The following is a 17,446-nucleotide window of genomic DNA, read 5'->3' as shown; positions in this document are numbered from 1 at the left end:
TGAGCATCAGAGACCTGAGAGAGAGCGACTCGGCTGTTTATAGGTTCACAATTACATCAGAAGAAGGACGGAAATACACCTGGGATCCTGGGGTCACTTTGTCCGTCACAGGTAACGTTACCACTGAAACATTTATCAGTTTGGTGATTGAGAATCTTTGTGAGTCACTGCGTTTGGACTTTTTCAGCTTAGTTCATGTGTGTTCTTTCCTCACAGATCCAGACCTCCAGGTGCTGTTGGAAAGACGATCATCACGCCAGGTCTGGCTGACGTGTCACAGCAGTTTTAAAGCAGCTGATCGTCTTTCATTTGTCTGGTACAAGAACGAAATGAAGTCGAAGGAAGAAACTTCCATTACAGTCGCTGTCGGTACCAACAACAGACATTCCTGTGCTCTTGAAGCATGTCAGGATCACCGCTCTCCTCAAGTGTGTGAGTTTACTCCACAGTGTCAAACTTCAGCCTTCCACCACACAGTTAATGTCTCATACCAATCAACCCTGTATAAACTATCAACTTTGGGAGGCCGGGGATGGTTGTAACATTTTTGACACTTCCATCTGTATCTTGGAGTTCTTTTAAGCCAGAGCGTTCAAAATGTGATACAAATTAGTTCCATGTGTCTGCTATTATATGGCATAGCTGTTATCTCTGCAGCACAGACAGAAACGGCATGGTTTTCTCAAACACAAGAGCTGTGTTTGAAATCGCCCCCTATCACGGATGTAGTGCACTATATAATGTGTTCGCCATTTTGTAGTGTTGTTTGAATTCTCCGTGATTAATTTTATCCACTATGTAGTGGATGAGAAAACACCCACACAATGCAACGCAAAATTGAGTGAACAAGCAATGTACACTACTTTCTACTCCCGTATCCCACAATGCAATGTGGTTGTGTTTTGCCAGAGAAGAAGAGCAAGCTAATTAGCATGTTAGCTACAATGTCTTTAGGTTATTTACCAATAAACTCATCAGACGTGATATCATAAAAATAAATGGAGGAGAAAAAATACTTTCTTACATGAAAATTAGTTTTTTCCCTCTAAAATATGAAAGAAGGACTAGACTGAACATGAACAAGGTGATTCAGAACTTGTTCTGATTGGAGAAATTGGATGTGTTATTACAACTTAGTAGTCAGTGTTGCTACAACTGACCCATGTTAGAACCATCCCAGGTCTCCACTGCATGATATTCACTTCCACTGTGAAAAGCGAGATAACGTTGATTTCTCCTCATGTTTCCTCCTCCAGATGCTCCAAAGATTACCTTTGTGTCAATGAATCCCTCTGCAGCTGTGGAGGGCCGTCCAGTGACTCTGACCTGTAGCAGTGATGCTAGCCCAGCAGCTAATTACACCTGGTACAAAATTGAGAAAACATTGAGACATCTCAGTGACGAACCACAGCTGGTCTTCTCCTCCATCCGGTCCTCTGACTCTGGAGAGTACAAGTGTGAAGCTCAGAATGTACTGGGGAAGCTGTCACCAGGTCTCTCTGTTGATGTAGAATGTGAGAGTTTTTTTTTGTTTGTTTGTTTTTAACTATGTGAAGCTCAGTGTTGGGTACGTTACTTTTAAGAAGTAATTAGTTGTAGTTAGTTACTTTCGAGTTAGTAACTGAATTACTGCATTATAAAGGTAACTAATTACCAGGAAAAGCAACTATTGCCTTTTTTTTTATAAATTGCTCAAATATGTCAAATTACTCGCCCCCCTAACCCCCTAACTCTAACCTACTGTTTAAAGGGATAGTTTACTCAAAATTGAAATTTCACTCATTATCTACTCACCCTCATGTCGACTAAGGGCTGGGAGAAGTTTCAGAGTCCTCCGGGCCTTCTCTGAGTTACAGCAGGGCTCCGTGCAGCACTGCATGTCCATATGGCGGTTGCGAACGGGGCTCACTTTTCTTCGTCCAAAAAGACACACCAAAAAACATCCAAATACCTCCACACAGCTCGTCTGTAATGTCCCTCTTGTATTGAAGCCCCAACATGAGAAATTGTTCAGAAAAAAATTAAATAAGTCTATATTTTAAGCTTGTTTGTAGCTTGTTTGCAGCGGTGCAGTGCTGCACGGAGCCCCGCTGTAACTCAGAGAAGGCACGGAGGACTCTGAAACTTCTCCCGACCTTTAGTCGACATGAGGGTGAGTAGATAATGAGTGAAATTTCAATTTTGAGTGAACTATCCCTTTAATCTGGAACTCCTCCTATGGTCAGAATGACGGTATTCTTTTCTTTTTTTAAACAAGCTAGATAACACTTTGTCGCCAGCACAGAGAGCACAACGAACCTTAATATTATCATCTTTAGCTGACACAAACTCAAAATAGTTCCTGCATTTTCCAGATAGAAAACGTGCATCTCTCTCCTCCCTCCATTGTTTACATTTGTGTCACTGGCTGCTTGACACATGAGTTGTCCTCATGCTGAGACGCAAGAAGAAAGCAAATATATATTTTTTACTAAGGAAAATGACAAAAATAGTAATGCACAGTGACTTGGATAAGTAACTTTAGTTGAGTTGAGTTGAGATTACTTCATTTATCCCATTGGGCAATTCTGTTTCTACAGTTGAGCATTGAACCACATTCATTTACACGAGTATACATACAGTACAAGTGAAGAGGAAAGATAAGATAAGATCAGGTAAGATAAAAAAGTACAATAAGTAGGACAATAAATACATAAATAGGGCAATATACATAAAAAACACATTGTCAACAACAGTAGCCTACTTGTACTAAATTCAGCTTCAAGCCAGCTCAGCATTCAACAATTTAATGGCAGAAGTTACAAAAGACCTAGAATAGAATCTGATTACTAGTTTGGAAATAGTAACGCGTTAGATTACTCGTTACTGAAAAAAGTGGTCACATTAGAGTTACTGGCATCACTGGTAATGGTTACCCTTATGCAACTCATACCATGCCGCCATAAATCACAACTCTGCAAAGTCTCGGCATATCATTCAAAAAGTACTGCACAGGCGAGGCAATTTTATTTGTATAGCCCATTTTTACAAACAGTTTGTCGAAAAGGGCTTTACATGGCATCACAACAACATCCTCTGCCCTTAGACCCTCACATCGACTGAGGAAAAACTCCATGGAAAACCCTTTTAACAGGGAAAAATTGGAGAAACCTCAGGGTGAGCAACAGAGGAGGGATCCCTCACCCAGGACGGGCAGACGTGCAATAGATGTTGCACAGGGAATCATTTATTGTGCTTACCTTTCTTGTGTATTTGTCCTAAACAGCCAACAGCCGTATCACTGCTGTTATAGTAAATTATAATTTAAAGGGTCTCAGACATACTTACGTTCTTATCTTTCGCCTCCCACCGACCCTCCCAGATCCCCAATTCTTCTCACCATCTTCCTTTTCTCCCAGTGTATGGAACTTTATGCATGATTAATTGATATGGATGAATATCAAAATATGAAGCCCTAAGATTGAGGGGGTCGTTTTTTTTTTAAAGCCTGCTGATATCATCAGCGTCTGTGTAAGAAACTACCCATTCATTTGCATTATAGTGGAGGAGACCAGAGATGGGATGTGGAGTCAGAAATATTTTTGTCAAACATTATTTGTTCCACCATTTCAATAATTTATTTTTAGATGTGAAGAATGTAAAGTCTGAAAATACATTTGTTAAATTTTGAATAGTTTGAGGTATTTTTATTGGGGGGGACAATTCATGTTTTTCAGAAATTGGGGGGGACATGTCCCCCCCGTCCTCCCCGGGATCTGCACCCATGGTTACGCTACGGGGGAAACAGTAACTTTGTGGATTACTAGTTACTCAAAACAGTAGCGCCGTTATTCCCACCCCTGTGAAGCTGAACAGAAACCAGAACAATGATTTCCAGATATACTATTTCTTATGAGCCCAAACACAAAACTATTAAAACACAACATGTAGCTGTGCAGTAAAAGTGTGTTGTTGATGTCTGTTGTTCCAGATGCTCCGCGGCTTCCCTCTGTGTCAGTGAGCCACTCTGCTGAGATAGTGGAGGGCAGTACAGTGACTCTGACCTGTAGCAGTGATGCTAACCCACCAGCTAACTACATCTGGTACAAGGTGGGTGAAGACTCACCAACAGCTTCAGGACAGGTCATCACCGTCCCCGATTTCAGTGGGAATTATATCTGTGAAGCCCAGAACTCAAGGGGACGTCAGAACTCCACCTTAAATATCAGTCCTGGGTCAGGTGAGCTGTGCACATTCATCATCACACACCTGTTCGCTGCACCATCAACATATACAAATTTCCAGGCTGTGAACTGTCAGTCTAACCTCACTGATAATATCTCCATCTGTTGTTCTCACTTTCAGGGAAATCAGCAATGATCATCATGAACATCATCAGGGCGGCTCTGATTGTCCTGATGCTGATTCCAGTCATTGTTGTGAGTCGGTGGATGAGGTAAGACAAAGAAAGACAGAAAGAAGCATCAGTTCATTCAGAGCTCTTTTATTTTTATTTTACTCTGACACCATAATATATGAAGTGGACGAAGCCATGTCTTGTCAGTCTACCGCTGTATTTATTCTGTGGTTTCAACACCAACACAGTTAAAGGGATAGTTCACCCAAAATTCAAATTTCACTCATTATCTACTCACCCTCATGTCAATTAAGAGCTGTGAGAATTTTGGGAGTCCTCCGTTCCTTCTCTGAGTTACGGGGGGGTCCGCGCAGCAGTGTCCATATAATGGTTGTCAATGGATACCAACTTTCTTCGTCCAAAAAGACACACCAAAAAACATCCAAATACCTCCAGGCTGCTCGTCTGTAATGTCCCTCTTGTATTGAAGCCCCGACATGAGAAATTGTTCCGAAAAAATTAAATAAGTCTATATTTTAAGCTTGAAGAAAGTTGGTATCCATTGACAAGCATTATATGGAAAAAAAAAAAAAGCTGCTGCGCGGACCCCCCCGTAACTCAGAGAAGGGACGGAGGACTCTGAAAATTCTCACAGCCTCTAGTCGACATGAGGGTGAGTAGATAATGAGTGAAATGTGAATTTTGGGTGAATTATCCCTTTAACAACACAATAAAGCTACAGTGTCACCTAGGGAGCACACTGGGAAACGCACTTCTGATATTCTGATACACTACACTTCCTTTATTTGTTTCGTATTTGGTATTATGAATTTCTTTATGTTGACTTTTGTGTTTGTTGTTGTTGGGTTGAACCCAGGAAGAAGAAAACTTCAGACACTGGACCAAATGAAGTTGAGATGACGGAGGTGAGAGACAGAGAGATCCAAAACTCCACAACTTCGAACGTAAATTCTCTGGCAACTACAGAGGACGTGAGTGAATTCATAATTCATAAACAAGGTCCAATGAGTCTCATTTTGTCACCTCTGTCCATCAGGTGGAGTCTCATCCTGATTATGTGAACATCACCACTGCAGCACAGACAGAAGTCACAGAGAAGCAGCAACACCTGCAGCACAGGGGCCCGCTCAACGCTGCTTGTGGATTTAATTAGGGCCTGGGTGCACCGAAGGGTGTGAGGATCTTATTGTAATTTGAATGTTTTGTATTATTTTTAGCTCCAATGATTTGCTTTGTTGGCAGCTTTCCCATGCTTGAAACTCATGAAAGTCTGCAAGCAAGTCAGGCCTGGTAAATATGCTATGCTATACTTTTTTTTTTTAGTTAATGGACATGAGCAAGGCAACTTGGCTCGATAGCAACCTCAAGAACTTATCAAAAGCTGAGCCCCTCGTGGGAGTTTCACCTACATGCATGAAAATTGGTAGGCTGGTAGATCATGTCAAGACGCAGGAAAAAGAGGATAAAGAATAAAAATCCACACACCAATGCAGCTCCCGTAGAGAAAGAATTTATTAGTGTGACATTTCGAGTGAAGGCTCTTTTTCAAATTGCTAGACACAGGAAACAGCTTCAAGAGCCCATGCCCAAAACTCAACAAAAAGTCAGCAGTTTGTATTTGTGTCTGCCATTTTTGGCAATTTTTGCACCGTTTTTGACATTTTACACCTGGTATTTGAACAAACTCGTCCTAGAGATCTCGTCTGATCGACTTTGAACAGTTATGTTCAAAGTACTGAAACATTAGACATTTGTGTTTGAAAGTTTAGAGAAGGTCAAATTAAATTCACCTGTAAAGGTCATAGTGCATTTTAGGCGCATTCTGAAATGTCATCCCAAAGTCAAATATATTTTTGTGCTTAGTGTCTGTCTTTCTTTTCACTATTTCCTCTGGGCTCATTCCTGGAATTGTTGATTTGGTTTATCTTTTAGTGAATTATTTAATTTCAGTCATACACTTCCCTTTGCCACACATTGGTAATTTTACTTTAAAAAAAATGCAGCTACTTTTTTTTTTGCCATCATAGGTCCCTATTGTGTAATGCACTATACATAGTACTCATTTGTGATGGGAGAATGTGTAGATTGTAAGCAAAATAGTCTTCTAAATGGACGTATAAAACTGTAGAACATGAATGCTGCCATTAGGTGGGAGCATTGTGTTGTCCATTGAAAACAGCTGTACATGTCAGCAGTGTGTGTGTGTGTGTGTGTGTGTGTGTGTGTGTGTGTGTTTGGTCACTAAGGTAGATCTGGGGCAGTGTCTCTAGAATAGAGGTCATGTAACTAAGGAAGAGCGAGGCACATACACACCGTCCTCACTTTAGTGGACAGGAGAAAGGCTGGAGTGGACATTTAGACATTTCTCAAGGGAACAGCTGACACATTAACATGTATGTATTTATTAGTGATAAACACAAAGTAGGATGTGTATGACCAAAGTGAATTTATTAACATTAGTCACAAGAATTGTGTTCAATAATTTCTATATGAGAAAGAACAACAGTATGCACATACTTCTCCGCATACATTGCAATAATGTCAAATCAATGGCATTGTCAAAGTGACAGCTTATTAAAACAAAGGTGACTTCTGTTGTGGAAAGAATGATTCTTATGAACAAAATAAGGCTCACGCACATCCAGAGTGTAGCCAGGTGCTGAGTCCAGGGAGGTGAACAACAAAAAGAGGAAGGGGACTCGCCACACTGTAGATGCTCCCAAAGTTTACAAAAATGTATTAGAGGACTACATAAAAACGAGACAACGTTTCGAGCATTGCGCTCTCCGTCAGGTCAATTAGGACAGTTGCTTTCAGGTGTTCTTTAAGTAGATACACAACCCTCATCAAACTCATCAAATACACAATCCAACAACTCCAAAACGCTTTCGTGGACAAGTTGTGACCTGCACATTCACCACACTATGAGATAATAACGGAACGTTACGAAACGGAGCCGTTTTCGAGGTAAATACAGAGACTGCTTGCTGAAAAACTGTCCCTGAACGCAACACGCATCAGCGTGGTGCATGTGCAGGTCACAACTTGTCCACCAGAGCGTTTTGGAGTTGTTGGATTGTGTATTTGATGAGTCTGATGAGGGAAACCAAGAAATCCCATTAGCCTCCGTAGCGTAGCTCTGAGCAGCCTGCTGCTCCACTCCGCTGTTCTAAAAATAGCTTGCACCGACGATTAAAGGTAACGAACCTCCTGCTATGACTATAGCGATTATGACAATGGGCCAATTTGCCAAAATGTTGAACTATCCCTTTAAGTTGAGATACCGTCATGAATTTATACACTTTGGTAGAACTTACTGTCATGTGTATTTAGTTTTCCTTACTTTTTAGGGATAGGGAACCCCTTATTATACACATTTTCCCCTTTTCTTTCTTTTTTTTGGGGGGGAACAGATAAGATGTGTGTTTTTTTGGTAAATTAAGTCACTCTTGTTGTTCTCAGATTTATAGTATTTTCAATTTGTTTATTTTGGGCATGTCAATTTAAATCATCATCATCACACTTCATCTTAGTTCAAATAATACAATACACATGGCCGAAAGGGAAAGCGGGAGAAGCAAAAGCTTATCTAGTCCCGCAGTTGCATGTTTGTTTATTTTCATTTAAAATGGCCGACATGTGTCTTTGTATATACTGTGTTTTTATTGTTGATTTCTTAAGACCTTGTCGTCACCAATTGTCATGTGCCGGTGGTGCTTTATGGGTGGATCCTGTGTATCTACTTGAAAAACACCTGAAAGCAACCTGACGAAGACCGCAATGTTCCAAACGTTGTCTTGTTTTTATGAAGTCCTCTAATAAATTTAAGAATGATTCTTATGCCAAACATGACATGTAGACCCCTCTGTTCCTGTTTATCTGATGATCATTGAAGCAGGCTTTTTCTGAATCATATCTGAGCAGGTCATAGATTTTAATGCTTTTATTTTTTATCCTCCCTGTCCACTTGGGAAACATCATTAATTGAATCTGTGTTTGTGACATGTTCCTTCATGTTTGGCAATAATTAGTTTTTATCTGGTGTTTTTCATCTCCACTGTTAGCGCTCCTGAACTCCTCAGGTGTCTCAGGGCTTCTGTCATCCATTTTTAACGTAAAACAAAGCGGGTCACACAGGTAAGTAGGTCACGGCACAGCTGAAGTTGCGAATCCCTCCGGCTTCGGCACATGATTATGCTCTGAATGTGTTGCGACTCTTACCGATCGCCGCTCAGGCATCAGACATGTGGAGACACGGCACGTTTCCCTCCAGGGAGCTCAATCAATGTGCCAAGTGACCTGTTCCTTCTCTGACTCTGAATATTATACTTTGCCGTAATTGAATTGTCACTATAAAAATGATTTATTCCTTTTCTTCTCTGCTCGTTGCAGCATTTGTTTGTTTAGTTATTTCTTTTTATCCCCAGAGCCTACTGTGTCACTATACAGTATACTAATCTCCCAGGAGCCCTTGTTTCCTCTTTGGCTGCAGGGATATAGCACCCATGTCCAATCTCAAGACCTTTTCTTCACTTCACCTCACTCATCCTCAGCTGTAATACAGATACCCCTTCCCTCCGAGACTGTAATAATACATCAACACCAAATTACACGTCTAGGAAGTGCTTGTTTTTCATCGTGTGGAACAGTTTGTAGTGATCACATCTCATGATTTAAGGATAAAACCACGGTAACTCCACTGCGGCCCACTCCTGCTCTGAGCGGTCAGGGTAAAAGCATTACACTCTTGGTGGAAGATGGAAGCTAAAGATATCATGTGAGTGTACACAGCAAGTAGGCTACACACAAACAGACACACACACACACACACAGTGATCTAATGTCAGGATAAGAGGCAGCAACAGTCATTTACAGTCAATCTGAAAACCATAATAGTACAAATACAGGTGCAGTTAAAGCAGAAGTAAGTGGTCCGGTCGTTTTCGCTAATGCTGCGTTCCAGGCAGGCTTTTGAAATCGTAAATTACAGCTTCAAGTCACAACTTACGACTTTGTAGCGTTCCAGGCAACCCACTCGTGTTTTTCCGACCTGTTTTACCGGTGAAAGTCACTATAACGGCCACTCGTAACTTCCGACCGGTGAACTCGTACCAGATCGAACTGGTACGACTTCACGGTCGGAAAAATACGAGTTTCCTTGAACGCACCATAACAGTCCTCGTCCCTACGTCGCCACAGTCACGGCGTCCCTTGGCTGCACACACAGCCCTGCATGCCGTTCTCTCTCCTCATTGGATAAAAACTGTAGGATACGAGAAATGTTTTCTCCTCGGCTCAGAGCAGAGCAGAGTGACTGACAGACCCGTCACTGCATGAAAAGTGGGATTTTCAACAGTTAGCGGCACTGTAGATTGTCGTGGAAGTTCAGGTTTGCGACTGCATACGACAATTTGCAGGAAACACCCACAACTGTCGGGAATTGTCGTGAATGGTCAGAAATTGCCGTGGGCTTTGCTGGGCAGTTTCCCCCCCATCACCCCCCTCTCCCTAATTCAAGGGAAGGCTTTAACATGTAAATGATCATGCTGTGAGCTATATAAATGCAAATCAGTGTAGCATGGTAGTAGGGGGAGTGTTATTCCAGGTAAGATTTTTCTAAAAGGTATTAACTTCATTTTAATCCTTATAAAACCCACTGTCAATTTAAAACATCCACAAAAAGTTTTTATGCATTTGAATTTTAACACATTTTGTCAATACTGAGAAGTACGCTGGTGTATTAGGGCCATATGTAAAAAAAAAAAAAAAAAAAAAACTATTTTAAAAGAAATATATTCAGAGAAAAAACAAACAAATTGACTTTAATCATCATCTAAATAGGTTTTTAAAAATTATGTAAAATTTGTTATCTACTACAATGTTATGTAAAAAAGATTAATACAACAACCACAACAGTGAAAAGCAACCGCATTTTAACTAGACAATTTAAATGGGACACTATTTCCCAGGACTTTTCCCAGGTTTGTCTAAATGAATACAACTTTGAACATATTAGGCTACGTTTGGAATGAGTGTTGGGAGATGGGCAAACCACATCTCGCGAGTTCTTCCATATAACCATGAACTCCCCTGTGATTGGAGGACCCGACGAGACTCCGGGTCCTCATCCAATCACGTGAGGTCATGGGCGGGACTAACACGGAAGTACTTGCAAGGAGTTCTTCGCTTGTCTGAAGAGCCTGGTGATGCGAGGCTACAAGGAGTAAACAGACTTCTTCACAACTTTTTCTAACTTTGCTGATTCGTTGACTACAATGGCTGGACGGCGTCTTAACTTCGCCTCCCCCTCAACTCCTCTGCATGGACGCGAACACCTTTCCACAGCAAGTCCGCACACCGACGAGAGGAGAGTGCTTTTGAACGCTGTTAGTGGGCTGTCTCGTCAGATAACTACCGCCGACTAGACTCGGACTGACTGCCTTGGAGATGAAAAACAGGCCAGAGGAGCCCAACTCTAAGTGGAAAAGACGGATGCAATCCCCAAATTGCGGTAAGATGAATATGTTCGGTGCCTGCTTGCTAAGCTAGTAGCCTCAAAGTAAAGCTTTCTTTCCGTAGCCCAAGCTAAAAGTAGCCTGAACCAGTGTGTTGCTTTATCAAAGTGTGTTTCTGTGTATTTACAGGATGCAGTACGCCGTCTTCACAACTCTGAGGCAACTTGGAGGAGCTACAAACCAGAGCAAGGGTAAGATTTAAAGAATAGGCTGTGTTCATTCTGCTGCATAAGGAAAAACGTAAAATAGATACTCATCTTAACCGTACATTTTGTTTTCACAGACTGACCTCGTGACCACCGTGCCTGATGCCGATAAAGACACTATTGTGTGTAAGTAACGTTTACTACTTTCTGCTTACTGTTCAATGTAAGGGGATGCATGTTAATGACATGTGCTTAAGTGTATCTGTCTTATACTTGCAGCGCAGGCGGAAGCTGTGAAAAGTTCTCTGGAGCTCTGCAGCCTCACATTCAGGGGCAAATCCTAAATACAGGGCAACACACCACAGACGTTTACAACATGGACAAAATTAAAAAAGAATGTCATCTGTTACCTACATCCCAGACGCAGCAAACAGAGCTGTGCCGTAGGATCATGGAGGAGACTGCTGTGTGTTGTGTTTTGTGCTATGTATACATACATTTTTTATTATTATTTATGCCAATAAAGCTCTTTCTGTGAATAAACATGTTGCTGGCAATTTTTCTTTGCTCAATAAATTCATGTCCATAGGATAACAAAATGTGTATATTTCAACCAATTAGGAGTCATTTTCCTAGTTTAAAAGTAGCCTATATATCAACCAATCACGAGTCATTTTTCTAGTTTAAAAGTATACATATCTACCAATCACAAGTCATTTTCCTAGTTTAAAAGTATATATCAACCAATCACGAGTCATTTTTCTAGTTTAAAAGTATACATATCAACCAATCACAAGTCATTTTCCTAGTTTAAAAGTATATGTATCAACCAATCACGAGTCATTTTTCTGGTTTAAGAGTAGTGGTTTCAACCAATACTGAGTGAGGCCATTCAAGCCCCGCCTGGCCGCTGCTGTTCACATGCTGATTAGAGCCATTAACATCTTCTGACCAGGCGCTGTTTCGCCGCTATTCATATGCTAATTAGCCCCTCCACCAGTGGTTCGTTTCCGTCAGTATGTGGCACGGACAAACGCGACGTTTACTATGGGGTGAAATTACTGCCAAAACCCCACAAACCCGCAAAGCATGTTTTACTCACGCCCAACAATTCACAAACAAACTCAGTGTGTTTTGCAAATACAAAACATCATTCACAAACTAATGCATTTTGTTTCACAAATAAGAAATGCACCTATCGAATAAATACACCATGCTTCAGAAACAAAAAACATATTTCTTCAAGTAAAAGGAAAAAAATCCTTCAAGTATAAAAACACAATTCTACAACTACAACTACAATTCTACAACTACAAACACAATTTTACAACTACAACTACAATTCTACAACTACAAACACAATTCTACAACTACAACTACAATTCTGCAACTACAACTACAATTCTACAACTATGGAACTGTCACGTGACTTTTGGCAGTAATATTCCACCCTTCGCGCTGATCCACACACTTGCACTCACAGCCAGACCTGTAATTCGCACTCCACAACAACAGGTGGTGCTGCTGAGTCAATAGGCCTATGTCACGGCACAGCTCATAGCCCGAAGTGCAGTGTACCTGCTCAACCCAAACAGATGACAGATCTCCCAAAAGTGGGGTCCAGACGATGTGGTGCCACTTGAAAACGAACAATAAATAGTTATAATAATTGTTATGAACTAATTTAGGTAGAGTGTGGCGTTTTGTTCATGCAGTTTGTAAACACCGGCAACTTTATGTTGTAACAGACATGAGAGCCGTTGTGGTGGGCTGGGCTCCTGCTAGCACTAGCACTAGCACTAGCCTCAGCCAGAGCGATAGATATAACATCTTGTAACAATTGTTATATCTATCGCTCTGGCCTCAGCCTCCTCGCACTAGTCCTCACAGTTGAATAAGGTGTGAAACTGACTGCTGATTAATCTGATTCTCCCCCAGCTGCTCCAGGGAAAGCAGCTAAGCAGCTGGGTGTAGCACTGGGTTTTAGCCTCTTCCACCCACTTTGGAGCCGGGGTAGGCCTACTACTACACCGGCGTCCGGCGAGAGGAGGCTGCCTTAGTTTATTCCGTAACCAGGGTGACTATCGGAGGTGGGTGTACACTGCTCGGCGATTTTGGATCGTTAAAAATCCCTGGTAGTCACCCTGGTTATATCCACCACTTCCTGGAGAATGACGCTCCATTCCACCGTTAGCCTGCTGTATTGTTGATAGCATAGACTGGTTGATAGACATTGGCCGTGATGACTTTATTTATAATCATCACGTAATTTTAATGAGAACAATACGGACGAGGTTTTAGCTTTACTCTGATGTTAATTAAGTCTATAAAACGAATTGTTGACCAAACATTTTAGATTAGCTGGGCTAACCGTTAGCTGTTAGCCGTTAGCAATGTCAATAAACAATAACTCAATAAACGGCCCATGAAAAAAATATTATTTTCCAGCGGATATCCTAGTTCCAACATGACTGAGCCAGAGCGATAGATATCGCTCTGGACTGAGCTAACTGGAGTAGTTTCATGTCGTGTCCCACAACGGGAGGGTTTTGACAGCTGACGTCCTGATGTTAGTTTGCTGCTGCTGTCAACTTAGCTGTCAGCAGCAGCAAAGCTAACAACTATGACAACCATGACTAATTACAAAAACGTGCACACAGAATACACAGAAATAGTAATGTTTGTTCAATAATTAGTTTTATAAACTTAACAAACATCAGATTTAGTCACAACGGTTTTGGCAGCCCAGAGCCCCCACATTTGGTGCCTACACCAAGCTGGTAGCTAACGCTACCAGCTAGCCGCTAATGCTACCAGTTAGCCGCTCGCTACAATGCTACTAAAACCGTGGTGTGACGCAATGGATCAAGTGGTGGATATATAATAAACTAAGGCAGCCTCCCCTCGCTGGACGCCGGCGTTGTTGTGGTGTACCGGGCTCCAAAGTGGGTGGAAGAGGCTAAAACCCAGTGCTACACCCATAGGCTACACCCAGCTGCTTTCCCTGGAGCAGCTGGGGGAGAATCGTACTTCGGGCTATCAGCTGTGCCGTGACATAGGCCTATTGACTCAGCAGCACCACCTGTTGTTGTGGAGTGCGAATTACAGGTCTGGCTGTGAGTGCAAGTGTGTGGATCAGCGCGGAGGGTGGAATATTACTGCCAAAAGTCACGTGACAGTTCCATAGTTGTAGAATTGTAGTTGTAGTTGCAGAATTGTAGTTGTAGTTGTAGAATTGTAGTTGTAGTTGCAGAATTGTAGTTGTAGTTGTAAAATTGTGTTTGTAGTTGTAGAATTGTGTTTTTATACTTGAAGGATTTTTTTCCTTTTACTTGAAGAAATATGTTTTTTGTTTCTGAAGCATGGTGTATTTATTCGATAGGTGCATTTCTTATTTGTGAAACAAAATGCATTAGTTTGTGAATGATGTTTTGTATTTGCAAAACACACTGAGTTTGTTTGTGAATTGTTGGGCGTGAGTAAAACATGCTTTGCGGGTTTGTGGGGTTTTGGCAGTAATTTCACCCCATAGTTTGCAGTCCATAAATTGTCGTTAATTGCCAGTAATTAGGGAAATCTGCGGGCGTTTATGGGGACGAAAATCCCACTTTTCATGCTGTGCGTATTTCAGACCAAACACTCTATGTAAGTGATTGCTGTCGGAAGATATAACTATTTAAGACTTATATTAACACAAATATATCACTTACTTCTGCTTTAATTCTCTTACAATGATTTCTTGAACAGGAGCAGTGTCTTCTGTGTTTACCCTCTGGAAAGATTCAACATGTTCTATTAGTTTCTGGTGCAAATGCAAGTGCAAATCTCTGTGTGTATAATCAGGGGTGTCAAACATAAAGCCCACGGGCCAAAACCGGCCCACCAGAGGGTTCAGTCCGGCCCGCAGGATGAATTTGCAAAGAAGACGCATAATATTGTTGAAATTGTACATATTTTTCTCAGGAAATGTCAGGTTGTTATGCTTTGTAAAATAATAGTTCATGTTAATAATCTACTCTAATCTATTTTTGTCAGTAAAACAAAATGAGATATTTAGTTCTCATTATTTATAGGTTTATTAAGCTATTATTTTACTGGTCCGGCCCACTTGATATCAAATTGCGCTGTAGGCTATGTGGCCCCTGAACTTAAATGTGTTTGACACCCCTGGTGTAGATGGTGTGCCTGTTTGTTATTATTTGATGGTAAAGACTAATAGAACACAGTCAAATGAACCATATCTCAGCATGAACCCGTTAGGTGAGGCATGGTGTTGATGCTGCTGATAGCAATGTCATTACAGTATAATTATTGTTGTGAAGTTGTTCATTCATTTTCCTAGGTGGCTGCTTTGCTAACTAACTAATTTGAGTTGAGCTTTGGTGATGTGACTGTCATACACACGCCTGTTTACAAACCAATCAGTGTCAAGTGTAGTGATACGCAGCATACGTAGGTGATGAGGACAGGATAAAAGTTTTTTTTTGGCACACTCACATTAATGCAGAGTGAAACCAGAACCAACTGGATCAAATGTTAAAGGGACATTGTGTAGGAATTGGCCTACTCCCATCTAGTGGTGAGGTTGTATATCACAACCAACTAAATCGTATTCTTCATGCTGCATTCACTTGACAACATGTTGTTATGGCGATGTTGTACATTATTGTTGAAATGAACAAGTTTTGCAGCAGATAATGTGTTATTTAGAGGCTGCATTTCGCTGCCCCGTGTACTCGCATTATATGGATATACGCGGCTCTCGGCTGGATCTAATTTCGTCGGAACGACTTGTAATGAGACCAAAGTTATCTGGGTGAGTAAATGATCGTATTTTATGCTAGAAATAAGGTCCAGAATGTAAAAAACAGTAATTATCCTTTCAGTTTGTTGGTGGAGGAGGTAATTACTAATTATTGAAACAAAATTATTCAACAAAATAATCGATTTTTGTGAATAGACCTTGGTTCCGACTTTCAGGCGTGAAAAAACACCACAGACCTATTCAGAAGGCAGGGAGGAAACATACTGCACAGGCATCGTTGGAATATCACAGCAAGGTCTGTTACTGCAGCGGGCTCCAGCAGAACAGCAGTGATGGGATGGCCTGGTAATCTGGCAGGACTTAATGCAGTAATAGGCCAGCAGCTCACTCTCTCCACCCAGGGATAGTTTAGCCAAGTTATTACTCCATTAACATGTTCAGAAGTTTCCTCTGGAGCGTTTGCTGTGTCTTGTGCAGCTCCCCGTGATCTTCAGAGTTGTCTGTCATTCTGTCCTCAAAATGTTTGAAGCAGTGCTTCAAGTGTCTTATCTAGGAAAAGTTGTTTTTAAATGAGCGCTCCCTCTGCTAATTAAAGATGACTTATGGAAAATTAATGAGCAGAGGAAAGTCAACAAAACATGGCTGCTCTGCCTAGTTGAAAGTGATGTTGACCTAAATTCTGCCACTTTGTCAATTTAGGGTTTTGCCTCGCAGTGTTAACAGAAACAGCTGTGATGGATTCACCTTAAAACACTTATGCTACGAGTCAAAGTGCATTTCTATGTTTACAACCCCCTCAGGTAACTGCAACACGGAGCAGAGGCCACAGCAGGCTGAGAACAAGGAACTCAAGGATTCTTTTCAGGTGCATGTATGAAGTGTGTGTGGGGGTGTGTGTATGTTCAAAAGCCGTGTCAGCCAGTTTATTGGATTTGACAGAAAAGAGTTGTGCTTGTTGCCTTATTATGGTGCATCAAAAAGTTCCTGAACTTGTACTAATCCCATGTACAGTGCTGTATGTAGTGTATGGAAATGGAATAGACAATTCATATACTTGACTTATTATTAGTAGTGATGTATTTCTAATGTTACACTTAGTAAGTACGTGCTTCTGCTCAATTTTCATTTATTTCTGCTTTGATCTGCTCATTGCGACATATTTAACTTCAACTGACTAGCCACCTAGCAGAGGGGTCAGTCTCTTTGCACTAATGAAATCAAATGGAAGAGATTGGTTAGCTGACATTCAGCTTGGTCCAAGCTTCTGGTTAGTCATGGTGCTAGCAAAGTTCATGAGGATGTAATATCCAAATGTCTTTTCTGGGCAAATTGAATCGTAGGCAACTGGACTTGGCTGGACTATGATTCAATTTGCCCAGAAAAGAATGATGACCTGGATGAATGAGAATATCCATAGACTATCCAAATGTCTGTCCTGTCAGTGTCTGTCTTGGTGCAATGTAGAAGGAGATTTTTCCCATGTTCAAAGTTAACTGGTCATGTGTCCTGAGTTGCTATATTGATAATGTGAAAGTATCAAAGACTCAGTCCACAGAGAAATACTACACACATATATTCGGAAACTGGACCTCTGGAATTTTGTTATGTCACAACTTCACGGTCAGCCATGCCTCACCTGAGCCCACCCTCTAACCTTGCATAA

The 17,446-nt window shown here is 41.2% G+C and overlaps 1 long non-coding RNA gene across 1 annotated transcript; it reads left to right on the top strand.

Annotated features, from left to right (window-relative positions):
• The first annotated feature begins 10,507 nt into the window (after positions 1-10,507).
• On the top strand, positions 10,508-11,547 carry LOC310991552. Its single transcript, XR_014595634.1, has 4 exons — positions 10,508-10,868; positions 11,002-11,063; positions 11,156-11,204; positions 11,303-11,547. It is a non-coding gene; the product is annotated as an uncharacterized lncRNA (long non-coding RNA).
• The last annotated feature ends 5,899 nt before the right edge of the window (positions 11,548-17,446 follow it).

This window comes from Trachurus trachurus (assembly GCF_905171665.1).
Source record: "Trachurus trachurus genome assembly, chromosome: 9".
NCBI classification, from domain to species: domain Eukaryota; kingdom Metazoa; phylum Chordata; class Actinopteri; order Carangiformes; family Carangidae; genus Trachurus; species Trachurus trachurus.
The sequence above is the reverse complement of the archived record's forward strand: the minus strand, read 5'-3'. Positions and strand labels throughout refer to the sequence as shown.